Source organism: Galeopterus variegatus, unplaced genomic scaffold, assembly GCF_000696425.1.
Source record: "Galeopterus variegatus unplaced genomic scaffold, G_variegatus-3.0.2 Scaffold6333, whole genome shotgun sequence".
Taxonomy (NCBI): domain Eukaryota; kingdom Metazoa; phylum Chordata; class Mammalia; order Dermoptera; family Cynocephalidae; genus Galeopterus; species Galeopterus variegatus.
In genome coordinates, this window is record NW_007732444.1 from 65,246 (window position 1) to 73,853 (window position 8,608).

At 35.6% G+C, this 8,608-nt stretch overlaps 1 protein-coding gene across 1 annotated transcript in view; it reads left to right on the forward strand.

The window, feature by feature from the left end:
- The window catches only part of LOC103606135 (clathrin coat assembly protein AP180-like), a gene marked incomplete at its 3' end in the record, with an annotated part of 56,022 nt that overhangs the window by 1,487 nt on the left and 45,927 nt on the right, over nucleotides 1-8,608 (forward strand). The gene's annotated exons all lie outside the window — the stretch shown is intronic.

Genomic DNA, 8,608 nt, shown 5'->3' on the forward strand with positions numbered 1-8,608 from the left:
AGGAGGGAAAAATATAATATGAGTATATTATATTGTATATAAAATAAGATGCCAAGAAATTATACACTCTTGATTAAGTGCTTTTCACCCCCCTTTTTTCTTTCTCCGCCACCTTAGAGAAAATCAGGGGTTGCACAGTCAAAACAAAACAAAACAAAAGGTGGATTCACAGAAGGTCAATGTTACCCTAGGTGTTTTCTAAATGCGTTTTAGGTAGTTCTAAAATAATATATTTTTTAGTGTTGCTGCTGAGGTTTCGTGTGTGAGTGTGGGTGTGTGTGACTGTGTGTCATATGTCACTACACCAAACCGAAATAGATTTAAGCTATTGAATGAGGAAATTGTACTTCATAGATAATGGTGATTTCATTTTACACATACTGCTCCACTTCTTTGTCCCATTCTCAGAAAATGTTGGGTGGAATGATTATGCTGTGGTCACAAAATGGATGTACTCTCCTGGCCTTTGAGATGGTGCAGTTTTAGATGAAAACATTTAATTTGTAATATCTTTTATATTGGTTATTTGGTGGGAAAAAACTTCATTCTAGTTTGTAATTTATCTTTCTGAAATGTTTCATTTGATTAACATAGTAAATCTTTTGTTACTAAAGAGTTAAGAAGGCACAGAAAAAGACTTTCAACTGCTTTGGGTAATGAGTCTCCTCATAAGTAAGGCTACATCAGAATGTATTCTGCAGATCTATTCAGTCCTTTTGACCTGCTTAGGATCTTCTGTCCTGTTACGATGTTTATTGGTACAGATTGGTGTTGGCATGAGAGACACAGGTATAGCCATACCTATCTCCCCATCTGGCTTCCTTTGCCCATTTTCTGGTTTTCTTTTGCCTCGGGCCTTCCCCCACTTTCTCCCTCGTGCAGCTGAGAAAATGGCAGTAGTATTAGAACTGGTAGCCCTATTGTCTGTATAAGCAGAGCTTGATGAAGCTTACAGCTGGACATTGTAAGAGTTGTCCAGCCTTGAAAACTTGTTGTCTCATAAAATTGAATAATTTTGTTTCTAGAAGCTCATCTGAGGGGAAAATACAATTATGCCTTTCCTCAGAGAATGTTTAACAAAATTTATTGATTATAGTATCATATGTTACATATACAGTACAGAATGAGAGAGGTCACCAGGGCCAGGCACCTAACAGAAGTGGGAATTGTAAATTCATGAGTAGCTCATTTTGCTGCAGCATGCATGCTGAATCATTTTGCCATCTTTCCATCAGTTTCCCCAACTCTGGAAGTATGGTTCATGTCTTAAAACTGTATGTCAATCTAGAAAATCCTTATAATAAAAAAGGTATATATTATGGATTTGCTATGCTGATCTATCATGAAGATGATAAATCAGTGTATCAATATATTTCAGAGAACATTCAAAGGTTTTTGCATTTCATTAAAACATTATTCAGATAAACGTAGACTTTCCAGATCTAAATATTTAGTCATCATAGTCTTTTGGATCTGGAAAAGTCTTTTAAAAAATTTGAAGGTGGGAGATTTTCCAATATCTCCAGCATATATTAGTGAGTGAGGTGATTTTGAAGATGTGGAACATAGGGGTAAGATTTCATGTTAAAAGAAAGTAGCTGAAATAGGAACTGGTGTTGAATTATTAGTATGAATAATCATAAGAGCTAAAAATTTATTGAGCAATTTCTATATCCCAGGCACTTAGTTTTACATTATTATATGTCACCACTTAATAGGTTCAGGGAAGGTAATTAACTTTCATAGCTTTTAACCACTGTGAAAAACTTCCATTTATAGATTATTTACTAATATTGTCTATTGGGGGGGGCAGGGAGAAGGAAGCATATTAGCTTAAATGGTCTGATCTCCAAAACACTCCCTGCTTGTGTGGCTTTGTGTGAAATTAAGCATCACAAGGCACACACATATTGTAATCTCTGTGATATCCAAGAAAACTTTGCAAAAACCAAGCACTGAGGAGTATTGGTTGGTGGCTTTTCTTTTTACATTTTACCTTTCCCATAAGACATAAATTATCTTCAACTTAAAACTAACCTTTGGGTGGAATTTGGAATAATAGGTATCACACTACTAATATGTCCTTTTCTAAGAAAAGATTATATGGAAAATGTGAATGTAAAAATTGTGTTATATGTATATGCACTATAAAAGGACATCTTTGCTCAAAATTTCTTGTGAATTTCCTTTAAAAATCAGTAGATTACCTCAGTAATTTTCAGAGGTTTTCAGTAACATACTATTTATAAAAGTGAATCATACTTGTTATTAAAACATGCAAGCACATAATCAAGTTTCTCTATAGTCACTGAAGCAATCTTAAGTAGTCAATGTTTTAGTTTTGAAAATATTAAATACTGGTTGGAAGGAAAAGAGCACAAAATGTAGTTTGATTTTTATATAACTTTTTAGTTTGGGTTTTAGATTGGAAGATTATAAGATCAGAGTTTATGGTTCTGTGATTGTTTTTAAGCTATTGGATTAATTTGGCTCAAAATCTTTATGAAATGTGTATTTAATATTATTTAGAGTACTGGTTTAAAAGATCATTTTTTTTTTTTTTTTTTGTCTTTTTCCGTGTCCGGCAACGGATCGCAACCCTCAGTGTCGCCCCCGTACCGGACCGGGACCAGCAACGGGATCGCAACCCTCGGTGTTGCTCCCGCGCCTCGCTCAGCCAGTGAGCGGGAACCGGTCTGTATGTGGGATCCGAACCCTCGGCAGGAGCGCTGCCGCGCCTCCCAAGCGGCGCACTATAGCAGTGCGCCACCGGGCTGGCCCTAAAAGATCATTTTTAAAATTTTTTTTCAGTTTTTAAAATTATTGATGCTGAGTATGGTGATTTATAAAATGATGCTTAATGTGCACTATAGCAGTGCGCCACGGGGCCGGCCCTAAAAGATCATTTTTAAAAATTTTTTTCAGTTTTTAAAATTATTGATGCTGAGTATGGTGATTTATAAAATGATGCTTAATGGTATATGATTTACACATTTAAAGAAATGGTCTGTTAACATCTGGGGGCAGAATTACATATAGTGAAAAGGTGGAGATAAACTCAATTACATGTATTTCCATATATATTTTTCCTTTTTTTTCCAATAACAATATGTTTCTTGAAGGAAAAACATATTCAGAAAACCATCACCTTAATCAGCAGTTATATATTAAACTTAAAGGATATGGTAAGCCTTAATAATCTAAATAAGGATTACATTTTTACAGTACTTTCGGATTATGTAAAACTTTTGTTCCATACCTACCCTACTATAATAATGTTACCCTTTGCACATGAAAATTAAACACCTAATCAGTATTAGTTTGACATTGATTTTGGGGGTCCATCTGTACATCATTGTTTCCTCTCCCTTGTAACTTTCTATACCTGTTTGATAGCATATAAAGCATCCAGGACTCAACAAGTATTCTTCTTCTTGGTTACAACTGTTTTACACTTCAGTGGGTTTTTCTTTTCTGTTTTGTAGTTGATGGCCTAAAGAATAGCCCAAATCAAATAATAAAGTAAAGAGATCCAGTAGGGCACCTAGTACTTACTCAACACAGTGTGTCAAGGTTGAACAAAAAGCTAGAGTAACATCTACATGGGAAAATTGGATTGTTTTGCAGCCCTGGTATAAGATTTATTTCAGTTAATAGTGCTTCTGATGCTATATATATATGCTACATTGTTAAAGTACCCTATTTAAGATCACCAAAATTCAAACTTACACATTACTATTAACATCAAACAAACCTTATGAAAAACCAATTTGGTTATCAGTAATCCTATTTTTCTCCCATATTTTTGAGGGTTTTTTTTTTAACAGTGAGCTTATTTGACATGAAAAGCAAGTGCTTCAAGTTCTGAATCTCATGTTTGAGAGATACTAGAATTTTATTAATGATTCTGTTCCTTCCAAATTAAGAAAAAATAAGAATATATTTCTTATAAGAATATCTGGTAAAGGTAGTAGGAGATATGGACTGTGTTTTGATTCAAGGCAAATATTGTCAAATTACCACAAAATTCCTGCTGCTTTAATAGCTGCAAAGAGGGAGAGAACATACCTAGGGATACAAAGTGGAGTGGGGAAAGGGGGATGGGGAGGGAGGTTGGGGATAATTGGGCGGGGGACACAGGGTATAATCACAATTCGTGGTAATGGGCATGCTGCGAGTATGGATCTGGCCATCACATCTTAGGCATGAGTGGTGACAATTTGCCTTGTACCCCATGAATATTCATAAACCAATAAAAGGAAATTCTGAGCAGTAAAAAAATAATTTAAAAAAAAATAATTTAAGATTAAAAAATAAATAAAATAGCTACAAAAAAGTAAGAAATTTTATGAGTAAAAATAAAATAAAAATTTAAACCTAAAAGTGTATTTCCTTTACATAAACTTGCTTAGTACATATACAATGTATTTTGATTTATAGAAATGCCATTTGCACACTAATTCAGTGTATACCACATATTTATATTTATGATAACTTAATAGGGTTTTCTATAGTGCTGAAATATCCAAAAAGTAAGCAACGCTTACTGAATAAAATTAAGTAGAACAATATATAAAAGATTACTGAATACTAAGGTAACTCTCATTATGAGAAGTACATATACTAACTTACTGTAAATATATTTTACTTTGATTCCAATTGCTCTCATTTAACTGATGTCATTGTCTAAACACACCCTCTCATTTTCCAATACCTGGGAACACTTTGTTCCTTCTCTTTGGTCACCAATAGACCCAGCCCAAGTGTGGAGATAGTTTAGAACAGACTATGTTATTTTTTAGGCAGTCAAGAATAGACAGGAGAAATATGCTTCTGAAAAATAATAATCTGATTGTCATTCATACCATAAATATGTAAAGGGTCCAATCTGTGCAGTCCTGTGACATTCTCAGATGATGCTCAGTATCCTAGGAGGAGACAAAACAGATCATTTGTTGTTCAGGGTTGGCAGGAGCAGGAGAAGCAGAAGAGTGGCAAAGAGGTAAGAGGAGGGAGTGTGCTTTAGAAATAACTCAAAAATAATTAAACAGGCTTTGTGTCAGCTCATGGAAGAAAAAGGATTTTTTTTCTGGATCTTTTTACTTTCTCCTTTTTTAGAGGAATCTTTTTTATGGTATGATGTTAAATATATTTGGGTCACTTTAGATTTTTTTTCCCCCTTTTGGTCATTAATGTGGTTAGCAGATACTTTCTTAGAACGAATATAAAATTGGCAATGCAAACTGATTTTCTAAAAGTTGCTTTAGTGATTTGAAAAATGTGTATATGTAAGAATATGTAAAAATTTATGTATTTAGTTAGTAAATTTGTATCTTAAGTGCAATATCATAACTTGTATCATTTTGGGTTAAAATCTAGATTTTTGGTACATTGCCACCTTAGTTTTAATGTTTGATAAATGACTGCTAAAAACTTATGTGTAATTTAATCTGTGTGCTTAGTTGCCATGGATCTCTCTCTTAGCTTTTCACAAGTACATATCCTTCAAATATCTTACCTCCTCCCTTCAGATTGGTTGATGCTGGGATAGGGTGTTCTTCAGAGCCTATCTTGGTTTCAAGAACTTGGCAAAGAAGTTCGGAAGTAACATATAACCCTATTCCCTAAAGATTGAGAATGCTTTCCTTACAGAGTTGCATTTTAGGTGACTCAACTCCTGAGCCAGCATCTACTGAGAGAGCTTTCAAATAAAATCATAGTGCATTTACATCATTTGAAAAGCCGTATTTCTTGCCTTTAAAAATATGTTCTTCAGTTTCTTTCTTTTTTTTGTTTTTTTTGTAAATTTCTCTATCTTTTTAGAGAAATGTATTGTTTGTTTGTGAAGGGAAATGTTTTTTCTTAGGCATTTATGTAATGTTGTAGTTGCTCTGGTTTTATTTTTGTTTGTTTTCTTCTCATAACGAGGAGAATAGTTAAATGACATACCTGAGTGTCAATTGCATGATGACCTATGCGTAAGAAATGATAAAAATGATGGACTCTTCCCTGGAGCAGTTGAGTGACAGCAGCACAAACTGCAGAGAGAATTGTACCCTGAAGCCCACACGGTCTTTCTGTAGCTGTTTTCCTGCTATCTCTTCGTTTGTCCCAGGTGTTTGAGGACCTCCTGCTGCCCCTATCCCAGTGTGTATGTAAGGTTTCTTTATTATGCATCTTTAAGGAGGATCTAATGTCTTCTGAAGGATTTCGTGACGTGCCATTCCTGGCTACTCAGGAGAGAGAGAAGCTAGATCTTTGCCTACTTTTGTAGTTTTGTTCTTTTGACCTGACCATTTGATTATTTTCCTAGGATTAGCACTTTTGTTTTAAATTATAACTCTCCTCCTTTCTACGTGAGTTATTCTCTCTGTCATCCGTGTCTTTAACCTTTCCTTCCATCTCTTACACACATTTTCAAGTATCTCTATTTAAAACAAACAAAACTGCCCACACAACTCTCCTTGGACTCTGTGACCTCTTCCAGCAACCAACCTGTCATCCCTTGCTTTTTTCCCCACAGCCAAGCTTCTTGAACTAGTGATAACTCACCATCCCAAAGAAAACAGACACAACTCCACCCCTCTTTGGATATTCTGTGTCTTTTTTTTTTCTTCTCTGTGTCTTTGATTGACTTAATTCATGCATGAAATGTTCGAATTGCTTTTGGGTGCCAGGAATTGCCTACTCAATTGTTCAAGCCACTAACTTAAGAGTTATCCCTCAACTGGCAAATCCAGTGGATGATCAATTATTTTAAAACTCCCTGAAATCTTACTCTTTAGCTGTCTGCCTTGGTTTATATCAGTAATAAACCTCATCTGTAAAATGAAGATTAATAGTAACTACCTCACTTTTGGTAACAATGAGTGAGGTAATGCATGTAAAATACTTAGCCCAGAACTTGACACACATATATACAATCATGATAAGGTATTACTACAACTATTACTGCTAATCGTTACTAGTACAATTGCTGCTGTTGCTACTATTGCTACTACTATTGACATTACTACTTCTACCGCCACTATAACAGTTGCATATATATCCTTAGTGATTTGACGTTTACTTCTTCTCTATGCTTGTTTTTGTCCCCTCCTTTAATTGTGTCAGTTTTTACTTTAATTTGAAGTTTTAACTTCTATATTTGAAAATATATATACTACTTCTATTCTCTTAGTGATTACCCTTAAATATTTAATATGAAAACTTAAGGTCTAAAGTAGATCAGTATCTCTTTTTTTCCCCCAGAGAAGGAAAACTTAGAAACTTTAGCTACACTTCTGACTTACATGATACTATTGCCCAATGTTTTAGTTCCACTGCAGTTTTAACCCCCAAAGCTAGACATTATTACTTAATACAGGCAATGTTTATTTAGATACATCCACCGCGTAACTGACTTCTTTTCTCACCATTCCTTCATTATATCTAAGATTTTCTTGAACTATATCCTTCTGAAGCACCTTCAGTGAGGCTCTTTATTAGTAAGCTCTGTTTTTATTTGTCTAAAAATAATTCTTATTTTATTGATGATTTTTTTTTTCCTTTTTGTCTTTTTTCGTGTCCGGCAACGGATCGCAACCCTCAGTGTCGCGCCCGTACCGGACTGGGACCAGCAACGGGATCGCAAACCTCGGTGCTGCTCCCACACCTCGCTCAGCCAGTGAGCGGGATCCGGTCTGTATGTGGGATCCGAACCCTTGGCGGGAGCGCCATCGCGCTCCCAAGCGGCGCACTATAGCAGTGCACCACCGGGCCGGCCCTTATTGATGATTTTGAAGGGTGGCATATCTGGATGTACAATTCTAAAATGACAGTTATCTTTCCTTTGAAGATAATATTTCACTCATTCGACTTCCATTGTTGGTCTTAAGAATTCATGTATCAGTCTACCTGGCTTTAGATAATCCTTTTGGTTTCATGGCTGCTTTTAAAGTCTTCTCTTTATCTTGTCCTTTTCTAGTATATGAGTGTGAAGATGTGGCTTTCCTTTTGTTTATCCTATTTAGAACTTGTTTAGTTTCCTGAGTCCAAGAATTTTCATTGATTGTTGCCTACACCCATTCTCTTTCTTCTCCTGTCCTTCAAATATGATTAGATATATGTTAGTCTTTATTACATCCTTATATCTATAAATGTACCTTTAATAGTTGCTCATGCTTTCTTTTCTGTTCAGCATGCTTTGTTTTCAGATGTCTTTCAGCTCATTGATTCTCTCTTTAGCTGTGTCTTGTCTGCTTTTATACAAGGTTCGTTTTAAATTTTATTCATTTATTTTTTCATTTTTGTATTTTTTCAAATTTGCCCCTTTTTTGGATAATGTATGTTTCTTGCTTACATTTTTGAGTTCCTCTATTATTTCTTTACCATTTTATTTATTTTATTTTTTATTTTTTGTCTTTTTCCATGTCCGGCAACGGATCACAACCCTCAGTGTCGCCCCCGCACCGGACCGGGACCGGCAACGGGATCGCAGCCCTCAGTGTTGCTCCTGCGCCTCGCTCAGCCAGTGAGCGGGAACCGGTCTGTATGTGGGATCTGAACCCTCGGCGGGAGCGCCGCCACACTTCCCAAGCGGCGCACTACAGCAGTGCGCCACCGGGCC